General features: G+C 43.0%; 1 protein-coding gene across 1 annotated transcript in view; it reads right to left on the bottom strand.

The window, feature by feature from the left end:
* LOC126299622 (plexin-B) overlaps positions 1-24,960 on the bottom strand; it is a 1,140,690-nt gene that overhangs the window by 309,999 nt on the left and 805,731 nt on the right. The window lies entirely within an intron of this gene.

Genomic DNA, 24,960 nt, shown 5'->3' on the forward strand with positions numbered 1-24,960 from the left:
CATTCATTTACAATGTTCTCATACTTAGAATTATCAAGAAAACGCTAGCACTATTACACGTGTAAACCCAGCTATACGCGTTCGTGTGAGGCATTGCGGCGAACTTCAGGTTTTGTCGGAAGCACCTTGCGCGATTCCCTAAACTTGGCTATAACCGTGGAACTTCGGCATCTCCCTGTAGGATCGCACACCCTTAATAGCCGCAAATATATTATTCGTGCTTCCGAAAGAAAGAAGCACCTTGCAGTCGACCACATTTAGTTGCTAGTACAGAGGCATGGAACTACAACGTTACTGCAATTCAGATCCACTCAAGCATGCCTTTGACATGCTGCTCGACATTTCTTTGAGCGAAGATCACACTGTTTTCAAGTATTGCATGAAATATTCTCATCATTGAAACATTAAAAAAAAACATTTATTTTTCTGTACGTTTTACACACTAACATAATGATAGGAATACGTCAGTGATTAAATAGGAATAGCGTCTTTCATTTTCATGCTTCTGAGAGACCAGATTCCCACGAATTACTTTTCAGTAGTTCCTGATCATCAGCAATTAAGTTCACAGAACAGTACTATTTTTGAGCTGGTACGGTATTTTAGTGTCATTTTCTTTAGAATTTTGTGCTCTATGTATTAGCACACGATTTCTTGTAATTACGGCTGTACTGTACCCTACAATATCTTGATATTTTAAGAAAATCGTTAAGTTTTCGGACCTTCTGCAATTGCGCAGCAGCCTACTCTTTTGAATTTTTGAGAAATATGCTTTGAAAATGAACTGCACCATATACAATCGTCTTAAAAACAGCACTTAGTTTGTTCACGTGGGATAATTAATTTCTGAAATTTTTACATATTTTTGAGCACACGTCGAATCCGTACACTGGATTCGTTTTATGAAGTACGCGACGGCTAGTCGCGACGAATATTGGAGGGATAGGGGAACAAACTTTCAGCCTTGTTCCTTTAACTGACAGCAAGATGACAGTGCTTCTTCTATCTTTACCCTAGTAATTGAGGTAGAAAATTGCTTCGACAGATGCAGCTGCCCCCCTACGATTTTAAAGGACATTTTCACATCAAAAAAATGTAAGAGATAGTAAATTTATACTAAAAACCGCACTCCCTTCATTTTAACCTAAACTATAGTCATAATAACTTACCGCTGCATGATTTTTCGCCTAAATAATATTCTAATTTCACCCGACACAAATGGTACAATAAGCAACTGCTGATCATATTGGATAAATTCGCCACACTGTCTCCCAGCTAACTAAATATACGACGAATTACGGTGGGGAAAACATTTCGCATTACTAGTTTTGACCAACATTGAAATATCGACAGTGGGTCGAACAAAGTTTAGTTTTTCTGCACCGCATTAGTTCTATACCACACTGATGATCTGTTTATAGAACAGCGTGTTGTTGATGAAAGGCACAAGAGTCCAGACAGTTACTGCAGAAGAAAATCAACTATGTTGGTTGAAGAGTGTTGCTGCGACAGAAAAACAGCGTCTAAACTAGTCAAAACATTAAGGGACATATTAAATACTGGTAGTTACAATGACCAATGGATCAACTAGCATTCTTTCAAAGACTTGTAGTACTCCTTTCGCTGCCCAGGCGTTTGTTAGTACATACCATGACAACAATACCGTTGTAAAAAACTAATCATCACTTATGCTAAGTGATTTAATACTGCCATGACTGCCTGTTGATGAGTATTTCGCCGTACTAATAAAAATTAAGCAGCGTTTCAAAATCTGTGATTGTTGACGTTCATGGGAAGAATATATTTATTTTGGGCTACCTGGGATGGTAAATATTTTGTATAGAGCGATTGTTCCAACAGTGAGTGCGGTGCAACGTGTAGACCGATAGAACTCTCATCTATGCAGGTATGAGTGTTGGAGCACAAATCTGATCGCCATTAATCCCGGGCGGATGGCTGTAGTGGTAGTGGTATTATCTCCGTAACGAAAGAAGAAACCAAAATAACTGATACTTCTGAGGAGGGATTTGCAGCAACCAATCACTTCGTTTTCAAATTTTTTATATTGTCTTTTCTCGGTTGCGGCTGTTTTCACATGCATTTAGATTTACACTACAAAGAGAAAAAGGAAATAAGAGACCAAGTATGTGCTCTGATTCCTCTCATCATCATCTTCGTTATTAGTATTGCTCTGGAAATCGTAGCACAATGTATGCCGTTTATCCGACTTTGCACACAAAGTTACAATAGCAGAAAGTTACAATTGATTTTTACATCATCGACCTGCGCCATTTTCATCGACAGATTACGTTTTCGTGCTATATTATGTCTATGACAGGTGTGATGACATTATTGGCAGATACTAGTTGTGTAAAAGCGATGACATTTACAAATATGACAGTTCTTAGGAAGTTGTTTCCAAGTATATTAGTTGTACACAAAATTTATACAGAAGTAATTCTATTTTCTTGGCTGCAATGATTATTGTGTATGCCAGTCTATTTCTTAAGAAATTGAGACACTGAAATATGATAGTACTTTCATCCTTCACTGAATATGGTATGCACCAAACACCAAAACGGTACTCAGTGTCCCTAAAAGACAGCTCTTGTACGAATGTTTACCGATAATCATTTACATGAAGATTTAACGTTCTGTCGGCAGCGTGGCAACTCTCGATAAAATGACTACGATGAATATGGCAGTAGGTTCTGCTTTTCCTTAAAGAAGTAACCGGCTATATTTCCGGAGTGGCCCTGGGAATCTACAAAATACTTTAAGCACGATGGCCAGGTTAGAACTCGAATTAGTCTCCTTACAATGCAAGTATGGCGCACTGCTGCTGCGTACGTCAACGTAGGAAGGTTTAAGGCGTTGCTGGAATGTAGGACTGTAGGACAAAACTAGCAAAGTGATTATTATTATTATTATTATTATTATAATCACACAGCGTGTTCTGGTAACATCCTTAGTATTAATTAATTAACAGATTAGAGTAATTAATAGATAAGTTCTTGGAACAGTTCTCTGTAGGCCATGTTTAAAGCACATTGAGAGATTAAAGGCTTAAGAGTAATGTTAAGTTGCGCTCGGCCGACTAACTGCAGTCACGCAAACCACGATCTTACAGTTACGCAACGTCCCATCGATCTACTTTGCTACAACTTCTTCAACAAGCGATCACTCCGGATATTTGTTTCATTCCAACTGATCATAAGATATGTCCTCTGAAAAGGGGACCATACTTTGCAAAAGCAGCGACAGAAATTCTACAACACACGTACTTTATCCTCCATCGTCAGAATGCACCATATTCTCCGTCGAAACAAACTATACGAAGAAGCTTTCAACATTGTTGACGACTTTTGCCGAAAACTTCCATATAGAAAATAGTTGCAAATGCAATGCACCAGAAGCAAAAACATCCACTGATTAAAATTGAGATATATCGATGCTCTGATAGAATTATACCCCGGGAGCGCGCCTTCCAGTGGATTGGAATTTGAAAAGAAATTTATTATTTCATGTTTTACAGATCAGCAGCCTAACGATTCATCATAGTCAACCCCCCACCCAGCTTTATTTATTTATTTATTTATGCCTTTATTTTACCTGGCAAGATTAGGGCCTTCAGGACCTCTCTTACACCTAACCAGGCATACTCAGATTGAACGAGTTACAGTTTCTACATAACATTAAGGATAAACGACGTAAGATTGAACAGGTAAGAAAAAAGCTCCCCATTAAGACACGATTTGACAGTTATAATCTTCCGATGTAGATATTAACAGTCCAACGGATAGGTTAGTTGAGGGCCAGCACTTAAAATGAACAGTCTGATTGTAAATAAACCCGATTAATAGTGTGAAAAAATCAATCTGTGGCAAACGTCATACTGAAATTGGAACAAATTAATATTTATCTTGCCCTGGGGATATTTATTTTGTGTGGCATGTAAACAGTGAGTAAATTTAAGGCCACTAGCGTAAGAGATATTAAATTTACCTACGGACATAAAAAAATATTTACCTGTGAAAACGCTGTTCTAATCCAAGAATATGACGTGTGGTAAATGCGTGAGCACCAGCACGAGGTGAAAGTCAAACACTGAAAATAAACTAAAGTAGATGTTGCGGAATTAATCGAAAAGTTTCTTCGGGTGGTGACGTTCGACGCGCACCTACACCTGCAAGCTAATTAAACTGATTCGCTCGGCTAGGTGGGTAACGAGTGCCTGCCAGAAAAGGAGATGCTGAATGGAAAGGGGTTACTCAAAGTAACCGTTCTTCATACATGGCTGGCGCGCTGAAAGTCTTAAATGTGTGTTTTAATCGACATAAGACGAGTTTCTGAAGCATTTCAACTCTTGCTATGTTGCTACGATATGATGTAGAAAGCTGCACAGGAAATTAAGGAAGACTGGCTTGAATGATACTCATCTTGGACGAATATTAGAGCGTCCAGTTCACACAACAATATTCAGGACATTTTATTCTGCTGTAATGTGGATTTTTGTTTTAAATAGTTACTTGAAATCAACTTCAGTCTGTTCTACTTAGTTTCTAAGAAGTGAACACTCGCAACAAATACAGACTAGTTTGAAACTGTGTTCAGTTACCGTAACTTAGAGAGTTCCCATGGTGTCAGAAGAGCTGGTGCGACCCCAACGATTAGGTTACAGCAGATCCTTGCTAGCTCTAAAATAATTACACGGGTATTGAAAAATAAGGGAACCAGAGGAACTGATTTTCTTTTGTAATCAGTTGTTAAAGATGAAAAATATACTTTTTTTCTACAGAAAATATAAGCGATTTAAGACAGTGCTAACTATGCACCATCCAGTGCTATAAGAATGTCGGTATAAGACTGAAATTACGTGATTAATAGGTTGTATATCTACGCATTACTCCAGTATTTAAGACTAAGACTACAATGGCAAATAAAGTGAGGGGACCACCCAAGATATCGTAGGGGCTGTGTTGTTTCTAATCCACAGCATATGAAGACGAGAAGGAAACCTGTACCACTCTCACAGACAATCGTTTTATGTTACGTTGATAACAAAGGTAATCTAGACGCGCATCACTCAAGCGTTCGAGTTCCACCGGTATTCTGCATTCAGTGTGACTGTTAATTTAGGAGAGGGCACTGATAGAGCGACAGGTAAATTGCCGATATCTGTCCTTAAGGTCAAAACTGTAATAGTGAAAATAAGTAATATATACAGAGAGTGGTGACTATGATGTCTTTTAAAAAGTATTACATGACTGAGAAACCCAACCGTGAAAAGTTAATCAGCTTCTGTTGGTGTTGCCAATCATTTTTATGTCCAAAAAACAGTACTCGTCTACTATTTTTACTGTCTCATTTTCTAATTTAATTACATCAGTATATCCTTTTTCATTCGATTGCATTTCATTACCTTTTTACGTTTGTTGTGATTCATTTTATAACCTCTTTTCAAGTTACAATCCACTTCATTCGACTGTCCTTCCAAGTCTTTTTCTGTCTCTCACAGAATAACAATGTGATCGGCTGACATCAAAGTTTTAATTTCTTTTGTCGGAAGTTTATAATTCCGATTACAAATTTCTCCTCCTTTTTTCTTTCTTTTAAGAAGAAACAGAATCGTTTCTGAAAAAGAGAAATTTGCCAATATCGAATACAAATGTCTATTTTAGGAAGTATTTCCTGAAATTAATTGTACAGAAGTGAAACGTGGGCGATGAACAGTAGAGACAGAAAGAGAGAGAGTGGAAGTTTTCGAAATGTGGTACTTCGGAAGAGTGCTGAAGATCAGGTAGGTAGAGCATGTAACTAATGTGAGTGTACTCAATAGAACTGCGGAAAGAAAAAAATATGGTTCAAGTAGACTGAAAGAAAGGATCGGGTGGCAGAAAATCTTGATGCGTCATAGAAAGTTAATTTGCTAATGGAGCAGAGTGTGTGTGTGTGTGTGTGTGTGTGTGTGTGTGTGTGTGTGTGTGTGTGTGTAAAATTATTGACTACAGTAAGCAGGATCAAGAGTATGTACGAGGCGCTTTCAAAATGTAGGTTACAAGTTATTATTGTAGGACAAATAACATTTATTGTATGCTGCACTAAATTTTAAAATGTCACAGATGTATGATACTTTCTTTCAAAAGAATTGCCAGGTCTCTGTAAACAACGGTCGGAACGTTACCATTACTTCAATTGCTCGACGATAGAAATCCACTTCTTGGTCATGGAGCTATTCGAGAACCGCTGTCTGAACGCCTCATCGTTGAAAAATCTTTTTCCCGCATATGTTCCTTTAACTTGCCGAAAAAATTGAAATCTCATGCTGCAAGATCAGAACTTCCCGATTAGCGTCATCCATGTCTGTGCGGCTTTCCTCAAATTATTGGCACCATTTCACTACAGCTGGAATAGACATAGCATTCGGTCCATATACCGTCAGAATTTCACGGCGAATCTGAGTGCAGTATAGACGTTTCCCAAAAGGAGTAGCACTCTTCCGCGTACTTCAACTATGGAGTACGTTTCCAGTTGTCGCGTTCTTTCAGTTGTAGACAATGAAGCACCTCTTATCCGTACCACAGCAGAACGGTGTCTGCGGGAGACTCAGATCGTGTACTGTCTTCTGACAATGCGCCCCTCTTACTGCGCAATGGTTTTGACGCGGGACGACATGTGTAACATACTTTATGATGACGGTACGTACGTTGCAATGGTTAAGCAGAGATGAAGGGGCTTGCGCGAGATAGAACAGCGTGGCGAGCTGCAGTAATCCAGTCTTTAGACTGAAAAACACAACAATAACATAATTAAACAAAACAAGGTAATTGGGCTATTCGTTTATTAATTTCCGCTCAATCGCGAGTTGGAATAGCAGACAGCCACCTGTGCATCCGCCCATCCTTGACGCCGCTCTGCAGCTAGTTGTCTGGGTTAAAATTTTGTCGTCACTGCCAGCACTTTATGCGAGCAGAGGCGAAAATCAGAGGGAGCCAAGTCCGGGGTATATATCGTGGGCGATCAAACACTTCCCACCGAAAACGGTGCGAGAGCGTCTTCTTTGGCCCAGCAATGTCAGGACGAGAATTGTTGCGAAGGAGGAAATTCGTGACAGTTACGTTAAATGGGCTGCACGAAATCAGGCGAAATCTTTCTTCAGGCACTGACACCGGTTAGTTATAATTAAAGTGCAGCTGCTCAAGGAGGTCCAGTGTGGCCTGTAATTATTGTATGGCAGCGGAAATTGCTAGATATGCTAATGCGTTAATCTGCAACCGATATATGCAGAAAAAATTAGTCCAATTTTGGCCACCAGGTGCAACTTTGGCGCTGCACAGCATCTCGTCGAAGTCTCCAGAACTCATAACCTCGACGATGAGCGCCTATAAGCTCCATACAGAACAAACTGTGTAAGTGGCGGTTAAAACAATACTGGCCATTAAAATTGCTACACCAAGACGATGACGTGCTACGGACGCGAAATTTAACCGACAGGAAGAAGATGCTGAAACATGCAAATGATTAGCTTTTCAGAGCAATCACACAGGGTTGGCGCCAGTAGCGCCACCTACAACGTGCTGACATGAGGAAAGTTTCCAACCGATATCTCATACACAAACAGCAGTTGACCGGCGTTGCCTGGTGAAACGTTGTTGTGATGCCTCGTGTAAGGAGGAGAAATGGGTAACATCATGTTTCCAACTTTGATAAAGGTCGGATTGTAGCCTACCGCGATTGCGGTTTATCGTAGAGCGACATTGCTGCTCGCGTTGGTCGAGATCCAATGACTGTTACCAGAATATGGAATCGGCGGGTTCAGGAGGGTAACACGGAACGCCGTGCTGGATCCCAACGGGCTCGTATCACTAGCAGTCGAGATAACAGGCATCTTACCCGAATGGCTGTAAGGGATCGTGCAGCCATGTCTCGAACCCTGAGGCAACAGATGGGGACGTTTGCAAGACAACAGTCATCTGCACGAACAGTTCGACGACGTTTGCAGCAGCATGAACTATCAGCTCGGAGACCATGGCTGCGGTTACTCTTGACGCTGCATCACAGACAAGAGCGCCTGCGATGGTGTCTTCAACGACGAACCTGGGTGCACGAATGGCAAAACATCATTTTTTCGGATGAATCCAGGATCTGCTTACAGCATCATGATGGTCGCATCCGTGTTTTGCGACATCGCGGTGAACGCACATGGGAAGCGTGTATTCATCATCGCCATACTGGCGTATCACACGGCGTGATGGTATGGGGTGCCATTGGTTACACGTCTCGGTCACCTCTTGTTCTTATTGACGGCACTTTGAACAGTGGACGTTACATTTCAGATGTGTTACGACCCGTGGCTCTACCCTTCATTCGATCCCTGCGAAACCCTATGTTTCAGCAGGATAATGAACGACCGCATGTTGCAGGTCCTGTACGGGCCTTTCTGGACACAGAAAATGTTCGACTTGTGCCCTGGCCAGCACATTCTCCAGATCTCTCACCAACTGAAAACGTCTGGTCTGTGGTGGCCGAGCAATTGGCTTGTCACAATACGCCAGTCACTACTTTTGATGAACTGTGATATCGTGTTGAAGCTGCATGGGCAGCTGTACCTGTACATGCCATCCAAGCTCTGTTTGACTCAATGCCCAAGCGTATCGAGGCCGTTATTACGGCCAGAGGTGGTCGTTCTGAGTATTGATTTCTCAGGATCTATGCACCCAAATTGCGTGAAAATGTAATCACATGTCAGGTGTAGTATAATATATTTGTCCAATGAATACCCATTTATCATCTGCATTTCTTTTTGGTGTAGCAATTTTAACGGCCAGTAGTGTATAAAAAAATCAACATTATGCCTTTCTCACTTGTTTGACTTTTACTACCCAAGTTCCGTTCCTTATCCATCACATACAGAAACATTTCTATATGTCTTTTTTGTATATACAGAGCCAGATTTGTACCGGGTGGACAAACCGAACTGTTTTTCTTTAGGAGTTTATACGTCATCAGCAACTGTATTTCTATTTGCTTAAATAATTGGTAATCTGTTACACAGAGGAAATTTTTCCTTTACTGGTTTCAGGTACCTAGTGCCTCTCTTCTGAAGGTAACATATTTCCCGGCGTAAATCGTTTCCCCATTAACGCATTAGAATATCTACCAAGTTTCACTGCCATACGATAATTACAGCTCACATGGGACCTCTTTGAGTAGCTGCACTTTAATTCACCCGATACTTGGCGGGAGACACCACTCCCCAGGAATTTTTACCAGCTCACTGTGCGCTAAAAACTGAAAAGAGCGATGTGATACGATTCACGGGGATATTAGAGTCACTGCCCCACACATCTTTGCAAAGATTCATCGGGCCATAGTGTACGAATAGCTCTCGCACACGCACTTAACACGTTCTTCGCTTTTATATGTCCTTTTTTTAATTTCTTCCCGGTAGTTTAGGATATCTGGCTGCGCTTTGTTAGAAGCCCACTGGGTGCGGAAGATGTGGGAAGTGCTCCTGTGGCAAGGATAAATATCAACGGCGATAGCGCTGAAACATGTTGCGCGCCGGGCCCAGCCCGTGGCCGCGACGCGCTCCACTGTCCTGTTGGTTATTTTACGTAGCAGCGAGACATCTAAATTATTCTCGGTTTATTGGCCGGCGAAACGCTGACGGGGGACGGGCTGGGACGCGGAAACGGGCGAGAGCTGCCGGCCGCGATTGCACGAGAGAGACGGCAAACACGGCGACACACCGCGCTGCGCTGTTTACGGTGTTTTTTAAAGGCGGGCCCAGAGATACGTGAACAAAGGGTGGCGAGTCGCGGAGTACACTGCAAACAGCAGAATCCGCGAGCCGCTCAGCGCTACGTGTAATTAACGGCCGCCCACGCGTGCGTAGAATTAGAGAGAGCGTGCACGTCGCCGCCCGCTTTCTTACAGCGGAATTAGCGATTTCGGCGGCGCAGTATAAAATGCGTCACGCCTTTCGACGACTACAGCTACAACGGAGAATAACTGGATAGCAGTGTGTAACGTGCTCCTTTCGACCTGAACAACGCGGCAACCTAACTAGACCCCGGACGTGGTGGAATAATGACGGCGTAACATTCGCTGATAACTCTCCAGTAATGGTCGGATAGGATCCAAAAATGAAGGAAGGGAGATTTCGAATAAAGTCCCGTCGTCTACGAGGTCATTAGAGACGGAGCACTTCTAGGATTGGGGAAGAATACCTCAGTGCCCTTTCAAAGGAATCATCCCAGGATTGGCCTTACACGATTTCGGGAAATCATGGAAAACCTAAATCTGGAAGGACGGACGGAGATTTGAGTCCAGTATCCTGCCATGGCGCCTCTACACTCGGTAATAACATCCAACGATCGCCCAATCAATTCTGCAACACCACAAATAAGTTCAAAATTACTATCTCTTTACCATGGCAAGATTACGGCCATGAGGACCTCTCTTACACATCACCAGGCATTCCATATAAACTTCATTATATTCAATACGAGACAATGTTATAGCAGGTCTTACATATCTACATCTACTTCTACATCGAAATTCACACTGCACAAGTTACCATACAGTGCATGGCAAATGCACCTTGTACCACTACATGCCATTCCTTTTCCTGTTCCACTTTATTGAAATGTTCGTGGTGTCCACTTTCCATGACACTTCCTGTATGTGTTCGAACAGCTTAACTGTATATATTTTCATTTATATTGGAGTTAGAGTCTTATAATCTTCGTTTCTTTACTATCCGCCGGCCGGAGTGGCCGTGCGGTTCTAGGCGCTACAGTCTGGGACCGCACGACCGATATGGTCGCAGGTTCGAATCCTGCCACGGGCATGGATTGTGTGATGTCCTTAGGTTAGTTAGGTTTAAGTAGTTCTGAGTTCTAGGGGACTGATCACCTCAGACGTAAGCCCCATAGTGCTCAGAGGCATTTGAACCATTTTTTTCACTATCCGCTTCTTCCTGTTTTTGAAATAGGTCGGTCTCGTTCAGCTTGATATGAGCTATTTATTATTAATTTATTAAGTGCAGAACGTTTTTAAGCTCAATTCCACTTCCTATATGTTTTTATCTATTCAACCTTTTTTGTACGAAACAGGTCCAACGAGCTTCTCGCTTCTGCTCTGTATGGATTTTGATGACTTCCAGTGTTCATATTTGGTAATATACAGCCAATCCTTAACTCAAAAAACTCAGGTATAAGGATTTGGGAAATAATTGAACACAAAATACTATTAAGCTATACACGCTGGTTATTTCTGTGGAACGCTAAAGGAGAAAGAACACTGCTCGTCCACACACTGGTGGCGAGAGAACGCAATGTATGATGAGAACGTAAGCCACCAAAAAGTACTGGGAAGTGCGAGGGTACTGAATGTGTTCGAGGACAATCTGTACGAAATACACTGAGGCGCCAAAGAAACTGGTATAGGCATGCGTGTTCAAATACAGAGATATGTAAACAGGCAGAATATGGCACTGCGGTAAAACACCTATATAAGACACTAAGTGTCTGGCACAGTCGTTAGATCGGTTAGTGCTGCTATAATGGCAGGTTATCGAGGTTTAAGTGAGTTCGTATAGCAATCGGCGCACAAGCGATGGGACACAGTATCCCCGAGGTAGCGATGAAGTGGGGATTTTACCGTGCAACCATTTCACGAGCGTACCGTGAATATCAAGAAATCCGGTCAAACATCAAATCTCCGACATCGCTGCGGCCGGAACAAGGTCCTGCAAGAACGGGACCAACGATGACTGAAGAGAATCGTTTAACGTGATAGAAGTGCAACCCTTCGCAAATTGATGCAGATTTCAATGCTGGACCACCAACAAATGTCAGCGTGCGAACCATTCAACGAAACATCATCGATATGGGCTTTCGGAGCGGAAGGCCCATTCGTGTACCCTTGATGACGGCATGACACAAAGCTTTACGCCCCACCTGGGCCAGTCGGCACCGACAATGGAGTGCTGATGACTGAAAGCATGTTGCTTGATAGGACTAGTCTCGTTTCAAATTGTATCGAGCGGATGGGCGTGTACGGGTATGGAGACAATTTCATGAATCCATGGGCCTTGCATGTCAGCAGGGGACTGTTCAAGCTCGTAGAGGCTCTGTAATAGTGTGGGGCGTGTGCAGTTGCTTTGATATGGGACATCTGATACGTCTAGACATGACTCTGACAGGTGAAACGTACGTAAGCACCCTGTCTGTTCACCTGCATCCATTTATGTCCATTGTGAATTCCGACGGACTTGGGCAATTCCAGCAGGAGAATGCGACACCCCACACGTCCAGAACTGCTACAGAGTGGCTCCAGAAACACTGTTCTGAGCTCAAACACTTCCGCTGGCCACCAGACTTCTCAGACATCAACATTATAGAGCATATCTGGGATGCCTTGCAACGTGCTGTTCAGAAGAGATCCCCATCCCCTCGTACTCTTACAGATTTATGGACAACCCTCTAGGATTCATGGTGCCAATTTTCTCCAGCACTACTTCACACATTAGTGGAATCTATACCACGTCTTGTTGCGACACTTTCGGGTGATTGCGAGGGCCCTACACTATATTAGGCATGTGTACCAGTTTCTTTGGCTCTTCAGGGTATGGCATAAGGGAAATGATCCAGATGGAAAAAGTAAATGAACTGTTTATTATTTCAAAAGTAGTCGCCATAACTGTTAATACATTTATCACACTGTGAGAAAAGACGTTCAATACCTTGACGGAAAAATGTTGCCTACGGAAGAAAATCGATGACCACGAATGTATTCCTTCAGGGCGCCAAAACTATGGAAACCGCGTGGGGAGAGATAGGGACTGTACGGAGGATGCGTAGTGCCTTCCCAGCGAAACTTCTACAGCGTAGTGAAACAACATTGGCTACATGTGAGCCCGCCTGGGTGCAATCATGGTTTCGTAGGCAACCGCAAATGTCTTTCCATGAAGGTAACTGACCGTCTTGTCTCACAGTGGGATAAATGTAGTAACAGTTAGAGCGATTACTTTTTAAATAATAAATAGTTTATTTTTTCCATCAGCCTAGCTTTAGTTCGACTACCCCTTATATATATGTCTCCCCTAACAATTTCCAGGCGTATTTTCTCTTGTCTTTCGGCACATCTTTGCAATTTCGTTTTTGAACGTGTACTTGGAGTCAGCCCAAACAAATCCTACTTATCACGTCTTTCACACGACGCTCAGAGTCGACAGGAAACGTGGGTTTGTTTCACATAAAAAAAGTGGAATTTTAGTCATTCGATAGAGCGGTCCAAAATTACTCAATCACATTATTCATTTTATCGATATGTATTAACAAGAAGAATAATCAGTACTCCACCTGCGACTGAGCAGCACTTCTGCATGGTGGTAGCACTCAGCGCGGGCAGGGCTGTGTTTTCTCTGCAGGAGTATTGGTTATTCTTCGTGTTTTAACTGTTCCTGCTGATACACATCGATAAAAGGAAAACCGCAATAGACTAACTCTGGACATCTCCGTCCAATGGGCACAGAAAATTACGCTTTAAAAGTTATTTTCTTTGTAATGGGAAACAAACCGACGCTTTCTATCGACACTGGGCATCGCATAGAATGCGTAATGAACAATTTTTTTTGGCTGACTCCAGCTACGCGTTCCTAGAAAAAAATCGCAAATATCTGCCGACACACTTAGGAGAGACACCCTGTATATAGATAATTTCGCCAACTCTTAGCTTCTTGGTTTTGGCACTGTGCTTGACAATAAATACTACACAGGTCTTTAGAATCAAGCTGAAGAAGTAAAACAGCGTCCGTCGAAAATTTGGATATTTGTGGTAAGTTCGTATGGGACCAAACTCCAGAGGTCATCGATCCCTAGGGTTACACACTACTTGATCTAACTTAAACTAACTTACGCTAAGGACGATACACACCCATGCCCAAGGGAGGACTCGAATCTCCGAAGGGGGGAGCCACGTGAACCGCGCAAGGCGTCTCAGGCCACGCGACTACCTCGCGCCGCAGCGGCTGTCGGCCGAGGTGTGAGGGTTAGGGCCAGTCTTTTACTAATAGAGCCACGAAAAACAATGGCCTTGAGGATCTATACATCCAAGATACTGCAAGAAATTTGGCGTGTCCCCCTGGCAGAGTGGTCATTCATTAAGAAAACAGCTAGAAAATAATAAACTGCTAGTATATCACTTGCCGGCCGTTGTGGCCGAGCGGTTCAAAGCGCTTCAGTCTGGAACTAAGCGGCCGCTACAGTCGCAGGTTCAAATCCTGCCTCGGTCATGGATGTGTGTGAGGTCCTTGGCTCTGAGCACTATGGGACTTAACTGCTAAGGTCATCAGTCCCCTAGAACTTAGAACTACTTAAACCTAACTAACCTAAAAACAACACACACATCCATGCCCGAGGCAGGATTCGAACCTGCGACGGAAGCGGTCGCCCGGCTCCAGACTGTAGCGCCTAGAACCGCACGGCCACTACGCCTGGCCGTAAAAAGTGGGACTATACGGGCACAGATGACCGCGCAGTTGAGCGCCCCACAAACCAAATATCTTCATCATCAACGAAGTTCACAGAGGTACAGGCTAGTTTTATTTGGCGTGTTTGGTGGTTGTATACAGTTCTCTAAACAATGCTAAAGCGATATTCTAGGTCCTCACAGCTAGTTAGTTTGGTTTTGTTCCACAGGTCATTTGAACGATTCTTTTATCTAAATGATCTGGAACGAGTAAGTTTATAGGATGTGTAAACATAATTAGTGTTAACATTAATGAACACATTAGTTTATTCCTACACATGCAACTATACTTAACAACAAGTTCTTTTCAAGTTTTTTAAATAGAAATTTTTCAGTGGAATAGAAGTAGTTGCCCGGAGAAATGATTTTAAATTAGATTTAAAACTTGATTCGTTACCTGACAGACGTTTCATGTTATAGGGTAAATGATGAAAAATTTTTATTGCTCCATATTGAACTCCTCTCTGAGCCACTGACAGCTTTAACAAAGGGTAATAAAGGTAATTTTTTTCTCTAGTGTTGTAGGTTTGCACACGACTGTTCTCAAATTGTGATGGATCACGTAAATTGCAGGACGAGAGGGGAGAAAGGAAAGGGAAGGGATAATTGATATCAGCTGCATCAGGACTTTGTGCAGCATCAGCGGCGACGAGTGAATATGTGTGCCGGACCCAGATTCGAGCCAGGGATCTCCTGCTTACTGGGCAATTGCACTAACCACTGCGCCACTTGTTCCAAAGAACAGATACCACGCATTCATATAATATATATATATATATATATATATATATATATATATATATATATATATATATATATATGTGACGGGTTGTTTATGTTGAATTTAATTAGCGAAAATATGTATTGGGACAACGCAGTTAAAATGCCTAGCTCATTGAAGAGGTTCCTACACAACGTCCGCCGGCCGTTGTGGCCGAGAGGTTCTAGGCGCTTCAGCCCGGAACCGCGCGACCGCCTCGATCACAGGTTCGAATCCTGCATCAGGCATGGATGTGTGTGATGCTCTTAAGTTAGTTAGATTTAAGTAGTTCTAAGTTCTAGGGGACTGATGACCTGAGAATATAAGTCCCATAGTGCTCAGAGCCATTTGAACAATTTGAACCCAACGTCCGTAGGTGAACACCACATATTGTTCTTCCTGCTCTCTTCTTTCTAAGTGCCGAATTTCTCTTGAAAATTATTCCGTACGAGACATTATTGAGTGGAAATATGCAAAATATGTCACGAGGATGAGACGTTTGTTTCCAAGATTAGCAATTATACGAGGATCAAAAGTAGCTGAAGTCAATTGTTTGAGAAGCTCACTAATATGCTTCTTTCATTTCTAGTTTTCATCAATATGTACACCCAAAAATTTGAAGCATTCTACCCTATTTCTTGACTCGTTCGCATGTGCTATATCATTCAAGGTCGTCACAAAGTAACAGTGGTTAGTGTTTACGTGTGAACAATGTTTACATATTTTACTTGCAGACAGAGTATAGTATACCACGGATCACGTGTGATGTAAATTACAGAATATTGGAGCTCCAGATAAAGGAAGAAATATCAACGGACTTGGCTTCAGTTCTGTAAAATGTAGAGCGGAGTACCTTATAACATTCGCTCGGCTAGAAAATTTCCTGCCCTTTGGAACGTAGTGGCTGTAAATTGGATGAGAGGTGATGTCGCTATCAGCTCTGCAGTTTATCCCTTTCTTGTTTTACGAGTGACCCGAACGAGAACTCTATCGATCGGAGACAACGGGGTCTTAGCGCACTCTTACGCTAGCGAATCGTGGCGCTCCGCGCTGTAAAGTACAATTCCGCGAACGAGGAAAAATCGTGTCCGGGATGGGCTGGCACAAGTGCGGACACCCCGGGGACGCGGCGCTATGTTTCATTATGGGGCTGGAGCCTTCCTTACGGCGAGCGCCCGCCGTTACTGGCTGCTGGCTCCCGTGACGGGATCACGCGGGAGCCCGCTGGCTCTCTGTCCGTAATTATAATGGCAGACAGCTTTTAACAACAGCTTCGGAAACTCATTATGATATTAGTGCTACTTCATATAAGTTCAAGTGACAAAATAAGGGGTGTTACAAAAAGGTGCGGCCAAACTTTCAGGAAACATTCCTCACACACAAATAAAGAAAAGATGTTATGTGGACATGTGTCCGGAAACGCTTAATTTCCATGTTAGAGCTCATTTTAGTTTCGACAGTATGTACTGTACTTCCTCGATTCACCGCCATGATTTCATACGGGATACTCTACCTGTGCTGCTAGAACATGTACCTTTACAAGCACGACACAACATGTGGTTCATGCACGATGCAGCTCCTGCACACTTCAGTCGAGGTGTTCGTACGCTTCTCAACAACAGATTCGGTGACCGATGGATTGGTAGAGGCGGACCAATTCCATGGCCTCCACGCTCTCCTGACCTCAACCCTCTTGACTTTCATTTATGGGGGCATTTGATAGCTCTTGTCTATGCAACCCCGGTACCAAATGTAGAGACTCTTCGTGCTCGTATTGTGGACGGCTGTCATACAATACGCCATTCTGCAGGGCTGCATCAGCGCATCAGGGATTCCATGCGACGGAGGGTGGATGCATGTATCCTCGCTAACGGAGGACATTTTGAACATTTCCTGTCACAAAGTGTTTGAAGTCACGCTGGTACGTTCTGTTGCTGTGTGTTTCCATTCCATGATTAATGTGATTTGAAGAGAAGTAATAAAATAAGCTCTAACATCGAAAGTAAGCGTTTGCGGACACATGTCCACATATATTTTCTTTCTTTGTGTGTGAGGAACGTTTCCTGAAAGTTTGGCCGTACTTTTTGTAACACCCTGTATAACTCACTCTTCAGGACAGCACAAAGGTCGCTTTGGAGCGATTTAGAGGGCGCAGAACTGGAACCAGGTGGTCATGTGACACTCCACGACTGATGTAAGTAATCACTGTGTAGTGATGTGTACAGGGATGGACAAACATATGGACACAGCAAGAGAAATATATGTTCGAACAAGTGGAGACGCAAGCCAAGTCTGCAAGTCGAGCTGTCGTATTTGACCATGACCGACACCTGTGCAACGTCCTCAATACCTTGCAGTATCAGTCGTAATCAGAACAATGTACTGCTGTTGTGACGTCGAGCGTGGACAAATTGTTGGTGCCCATACAGTGGGTGCTTAAGTAAACAAGGGAACGAAGTGTTCGGTATTTCAAGAGGTACTGAACCGAAGAGTTATAGCGCTTACAGGGAAAACGGAAAAAGATCATCCGCTAAGTCACAACGCGGACGATAGCGCGTATTGAGTGATCGTGACGAAACGTAACAGGACGACAGTTGCAGATGTCACTGCACGACTGAATGTCGCGCTCTCGAACCCTGTCAGCACCAAAACAACACGAAGGGAGCTCCAGAAGAAGGGAACTGCACGGCGAGCTGGAATTCCAAACCCCTTCATCAGTAATGCCAATGCCCGTAACAGGAAACGTGGTGCCGAAGCCATAAGACTTGGACTACAGAACAATGGAAGATCATCATTTGGTCGGATGAGTATCGTTGCACAGTGTTTCCAACTTCTAACCGAGTTTACGTCCTAAGATTGAAACACGACGGGTGTGGTATCGATAGTTCCGATGCCACAGTGTAGGTTGGCACTACGAGAGCGGAAGATCTTCGCCGACCGCAGCGCCCTCTAGCCGACGCTATGCAGCTCTACGAGCGCCACTGGACTTTCGCCCAGTTCATGAAGAGCAGACGGCCGAGAACCATGTAAGTAGGCTGTTTAGGTTTTTATGTTGGTGACGTCACCTAGCGCTCTGTATGAAAATCACTGGCTGTGCTGTGTGCAGTCTGTGGCTGGTTGGCATTGTTGGAATATTCGCCATTGTAGTGTTGGGTTGTTGGATGTGAACAGCGCGTAGCGTTGCGCAGTTGGAGGTGAGCCGTCAGCAGTGGTGGATGTGGGGAGAGAGATGGCACAGTTTTAAGAGAAAATGATCAAGACATGTGTCCATCAGATAGGGTAAATTCGTAAGACTGGTTGTCATGAACTGATTATATATACAATGACTTTTGAACACTATTAAGGTAAATACATTGTTTGTTCTCTATCAAAATCTTTCATTTGCTAAATATGCTTATCAGTAGTTATAATCTTTTATTTAGCTGGCAGTAGTGGCGCTCGCTGTATTGCAGTAGTTCGAGTAAAGAAGATTTTTGTGAGGTAAGTGATTAATGAAAGTTATAGGTTATTGTTAGTCAGGGCCATTCTTTTGTAGGGATTTTTGAAAGTCAGATAGCGTTGCGCTAAAAATATTGTGTGTCAGTTTAGTGTTGATCAGAATAGGTAAAGAGCGAAATGTCTGAGTACGTTCAGTTCTGCTCAGCTGTTTGAAAATGAAATAATATAAGAGGTTTATCATGCTTGCTGTTGAGACTTTCTTATCTGGACTTTGGCTGCATACCTAAGTGTTCATCACCTCAAGTTATGTAATATGTTTACGTATGTTTATACTACAGTAAAACCACTTTTACTTTACTTGCAGTACCGACGTGCTTTATCTCACCTGCTCCTACTCGCTTCGTTTCCTTTCGGCCTCTGTTGGATTTCAGGAGCAGACCCACGCGCCGCCTTCCAGGCGGGAAACAAAAACGGAGGTTCGGTGATGTTTTGAGCAGTTATGTCGGGATATTCCATGTGCCCTATGAATACTCTGCCAGGGCGCCATATGTCGAGGATTGTGAGACCATTTTGACTGATCACGCTCATCCCATGGTACAACGTTTGTTCCCCAATGCCGATGCTGTGTTCCAAGACGACAGGACTCCTGTTCACACATCTCAGATCGTATAGGACTGGTTTTGCGAGAACGAGGATGAATTGTCGCATTTCCCCTGGCCAGTCATCATACCTTAATACACTACTGGCCATTAAAACTGCTACACCACGAAGATGACGTGCTACAGACGCGAAATTTAACCGACAGGAAGAAGATGCTCTGATATGCTAGTGATTAGCTTTTCAGAGCATTTGCACTATGATGGCGGCGCTGGCGACACCTACAACCAGCTGGCAGTAGGAAAGTTTCCAACTGATTTCTCATACACAAACAGCAGTTGACCGGCGTTTCCTGGTGAAACGTTGTTGTGATGCCTCGTGTAAGGAGGAGAAATGCGTACCATCACGTTTCCGACTTTGATAAAGGTCGGATTGTAGCCTATCGCTTTTGTAGTTTATCGTATCGCGACATTGCTGCTCGCGTTGGTCAAGATGCAATGACTGTTAACAGAATATGAAATCGTTGGGTTCAGGAGGGTTATTACTGAATGCCGTGCTGGATCTCAACGGCTTCGTATCACTAACAGTCGAGATGACAGGCACCCTATCCGCATGGCTGTAACGGATCGTGCAGCCACCTCTCGATCCCTGAGTCAACAGATGGGGACGTTTGCAAGACAACAACCATCAGCACGAACAGTTAGACGACGTTTGCAGCAGCATGGACTATCAGCTTTGACGCTGTATCTCAGACAGGAGTGCCTGCGATGGTGTACTCAACGACGAACCTGGGTGCACGAATGGCAACATGTCATTTTTTCCGATGAATCCTGGTTATGTTTGCAACATCATGATGGTCGCATCCGTGTTTGGCGACATCGCGGTGAACGCACATTGGAAGCGTGTATTCCTCATCGCCACACTGGCGTATCACCCGAAGAGATGGTATGGGGTGCCATTGGTTACACGTCTCGGTCACCTCTTGTTCTTATTGACGGCACTTTGAACAGTGGACGTTACATTTCAGATGTGTTACGACCCGTGGCTCTACCCTTCATTCGATCCCTGCGAAACCCTACATTTCAGCAGGATAATGCACGACCGCATGTTGCAGGTCCTGTACGGGCCTTTCTGGATACAGAAAATGTTCTACTGCTGCCCTGGTCAGCACATTCTCCAGATCTCTCGCCAATTGAAAAAGTCTGGTCAATGGTGGCCGAGCAATTGGCTCGTTACAATATGCCAGTCACTAATCTTGATGAATTGTGATATCGTGTTGAAGCTGCTTGGACAGCTGTTCATGTACACGCCATCCAAGCTCTATTTGACTCAATAATGCCCAGGCTTATCAAAGCTGTTATTACGGCTAGAGGTGGTTGTTATGGATACTGATTTCTCAGGATCTATGCACCCAAATTGCGTGAAAATGTAACCACATGTCAGTTCTAATATAATATATTTGTCCAATGAATACCCATATCATCTGCATTTCTTCTTGGTGTAGCAGTTATAATGGTCAGTAGTGTATTATTGAGCTTTTGTGGTCTACTTGGGAGAAAATGGTGCGTGATTGCTATACACCTCCATCATCGGTACCTGAACTTGCAACTATTTTGGAGGAATAATGGTATAAAACTCATTTGAAAACCACACAGGACCTGCATTCATTTATTCATCCCGGAAAAAACTGGAAGCTGTTCTGAATGACAACTGATTTCCTGCACCACATTAGGCATGGTAATGTGTTGCGTTTTGGGTGCTTCCGCATTGTTGTGAACACGCTGTGTACGTGTCATTCGGGTGGACGGAATTGGGGGTAGTAAGATGCGACGACGTAAAGAAGAGGCCGAAAGTCGATCTCAGCCTTTCTGTTACCTTTCTCTGATCATAGAAATTCGTATCCCATAGAAAATTCAATCTGATACCGTTGCATTAAAGTACCGAGCTAATAAAGTGAATAAAAATTCTGAGAAAATTATTTCATCGCGCCAATAATCAGACTCATGTCGATCCATGCGAGTCGTGGAAAATTCTTGCGTAATCCAAAAGATGGATATTGTGTAGTGGTTTGATCTACGAAGAAGTTGAGAAAATGATTTGTGACATCTCGTAACAGTTTAGACGGCTACGAATCTAAAAGTCGATGACACGGACGCTGGTAGCTCCGAACGACCCTTGACTTTATACACGTAGTTAATTTCTGGAAAATTTATTATGACTTGATGCGGTTGTGAAGTTTTCATTTAAGGTTACAATGGACAACAGACAGCAGTGGCTAATGAATAAAACGAATAAACAGCACGAAACGCATGTAGCTTCCCACCCAACAGGTTTGATTTAGCACCGTCATATTAATATTTGAGTTCTCCCTATAAAGACATTGTTGTTCAAACAACTATACAAACAAACAAGCAGAACAAACAAACAAATACGTGTATTTGGATTCTGCAGCTACAAGAAATCCATCAAAATGTGATAACCAACTGACGCCATAATTCACTTTTTTTCACGTGCCACAGGTAGTATGGCGTATGGTAGAGCAATGTCTTTTTAAAAATTTCGTATGTAGACTTACCAATGTTAGCGCATTTACGTATATTAATAGCATACATTTTGAGTGCCTTAAACCCAAACAACAATTATTAGCTCGTTAGTAAAGTCATGAAGAAACAAATATCATCGAGAAAGAGAAATAATTTTATCAAGAGTGGATTTGAGTAACACAATTTCGTGGCAGGAAATCGTGATTTCGTCACACAGAAACATGCCGCACGTAAGTTTCCCCACAGTTCACGTTTAAATAACTTCAAAAACGTTTTCATAAATGCTTTGATACGGGTCATAAGAACTAAGTCTGTCGCAAACTTTGCCAAACGGTATATAAAAACTTTTTGTCTATCCCATTGCAGCAAAGCAATAACGGATACAGAACCCAGCAAGAAAACATTGAAACGTATAACATCAATCTGAAGATGGATTTGCAAAATGTCCGAAACCGATCATGGTTTGATCCAAATAAACCTTGTTAAACCACACTTATGACTAGTTGCTGTTTCAGTTACAAACCTTATAGCATTATAGCCACAGTTCTCAGTGTGCAAGGTTTTTAGAAAATAATGATGTTTCTAATTAGAAAGGGCAGAATTTGACGTATGTTACTCTTTGAAGACATTAGAGACAGGGAAATATCTGGCACTAGACACAGATGGGGGACAGAAATGGCCATCCCTTTTTTGAAGGGACAGTCCCTATATAGAGCGGATTTGAGTACCACAATTCCCTAACAGGAAAACGCCTTATAAAACAATACGCCAGCTCATTCGTTAACAATAATTCCCAGGAAATGACTGTTTTTACAACGTTTCTTCGCTAGGTCGCTTTCTTGTCTGTCTCCCTGGTTAGTACAACTTTCGCAATTGATTATAAACAACTTCCCAATGAAATAGATATTTGAAATTTTAAACACAGTGCAGAACTGGATGGAAAGGCAATATTAAACCCGCTTTCTTGTCGGTCTGTTCGGTAGGGGTGGGAGTGAAAAGATTGGCAACGGCTGACATCTCAGCAGCCCTGCCGGACCAGCGTGTTGTGCGGGAAGTGTCGGAATGCGTTCCAGGAAATATGCGAGCGGACAAGTCTGGCTGAGGAGAGAGAGAGAGAGAGAGAGAGAGAGAGAGAGAGAGAGGGGGGGGCGTAGGGGGGGAAGAGGAGATAGATATCGCTTTCTTGTCTGTCTGTCTGTCGGGTACAAATTTTACAACTGGTTTTAAATAGCTTCCCACTTACCTACAGATTTAAAACATAGCTCAGAACTGGATGAAAATGCAATATTAACTGACTTTCTTGTCTGGTGTGTGGTGTAGGGTCCTTTCTGTACCACTGTCAATCCACTGTTTTCCTGTTCAAGGTGTGAATTGTTCGGGACAAGAACAATTGCTGGTAATCTTCCATGTGAGCTCACATCCCTAAGTCTTAAATTAACAGTCTTTCCGCGAGGCACACGTCGGACGAAGCAACAGGTAGAGTCAGATGAAGAGAAATTGAAATAAACCCGTAGTTTACCACAAGACTCTGTCGTAATCTCATAAAAATGTTTGTAATAGAATGAAAAATTTCACACACATGAGACTAAAACGCAGAAAATACTTATTTAAATAAAATGAATTTTGAAATTGGACTAAAAAGTATAAAATACACTACTGTCTGTGAAAATTGCGACACTCAGAAGGAATAGCCTGAATCACGTCAAAATAGGAAGGTGTGTAGAACACTGGAACAGTAATAGGTGATTAAGGTTGCAAGGAGATGGCGATGCACACAGGCGGAGCTGCGCTCTCTTCTGTGTGATCGGACACGTGTCTTATGCCACGCTCAGCCGTCTAACGAAGTGGAAACGTGCGAGCAAATGCAATTGCGCCTCTTCCACATCAAAGGGCGCAATAGCAACCTATGACTGTGACAGTAGGACTTGTACAGCGCGCTCTGCGGCGACTGTTAAGCGTGTGTGGAACCAATGGATAGAAGGGGTTCGTTCACAGCGACGGATTGGCACTGGACCACACAATGTGTCCATGGTGAGCGATGAGCGCCATGTGGTCCGCCTAGCCGAAACGGACACAACAGCATCGTCCACAGTGTTGGACTGTGAAGCACTGCGACGGGTGTGAACATGTACATGTACATCTACATCTACATCCATACTCCGCAAGCCACCTGACGGTGTGTGTCGGAGGGTACTTTGAGTACCTCTATCGGTTCTCCCTTCTATTCCAGTCTCGTATTGTTAGTGGAAAGAAGGATTGTCGGTATGCCTCTGTGTGGGCTCTAATCTCTCTGATTTTATCCTCAAGGTTTCTTCGTGAGATATACGTAGGAGGGAGCAATATACTGCTTGACTCCTCGGTGAAGATATGTTCTCGAAACTTCATCAAAAGCCAGTACCGAGCTACTGAACGTCTCTCCTGCAGATTCTTCCACTGGAGTTTATCTATCATTTCCGTAACGCTTTCGCGATTACTAAATGATCCTGTAACGAAGCGCGCTGCTCTCCGTTGGATCTTCTCTATCTCTTCTATCAATCCTATCTGGTACGGATCCCACACTTCTCAGCAATATTCAAGCAGTGGGCGAACAAGCGTACTTTAACCTACTTCCTTTGTTTTCGGATTGAATTTCCTTAGGATTCTTCCAATGAATATCAGTCTGGCATCTGCTTTACCGACGATCAACTTTATATGATCATTCACTCTTAATGCGTACTCCCAGATAATTTATGGAATTAACTGCTTCCAGTTGCTGACCTGCTATATTGTAGCTAAGTGATAAGGGATCTTTCTTTCTATGTATTCGCAGCACATTATACTTGTCTACATTGAGATTCAATTGCCATTCCCTGCAACATGCGTCAATTCGCTGCAGATCCTCCTGCATTTCAGTACTATTTTCCATTGTTACAACCTCTCGATATACCACAGCATCATCCACAAAAAGCCTCAGTGAACTTCCGATATTATCCGAGAGGTCATTTATGTATATTGTGAATAGCAACGGTCCTACGACACTCCTCTGCGGCACACCTGAAATCACTCTTACTTCGGAAGACTTCTCTCCATTGAGAATGACATGCT

The sequence above is a fragment of the Schistocerca gregaria genome, chromosome X (assembly GCF_023897955.1).
Source record: "Schistocerca gregaria isolate iqSchGreg1 chromosome X, iqSchGreg1.2, whole genome shotgun sequence".
NCBI lineage: Eukaryota > Metazoa > Arthropoda > Insecta > Orthoptera > Acrididae > Schistocerca > Schistocerca gregaria.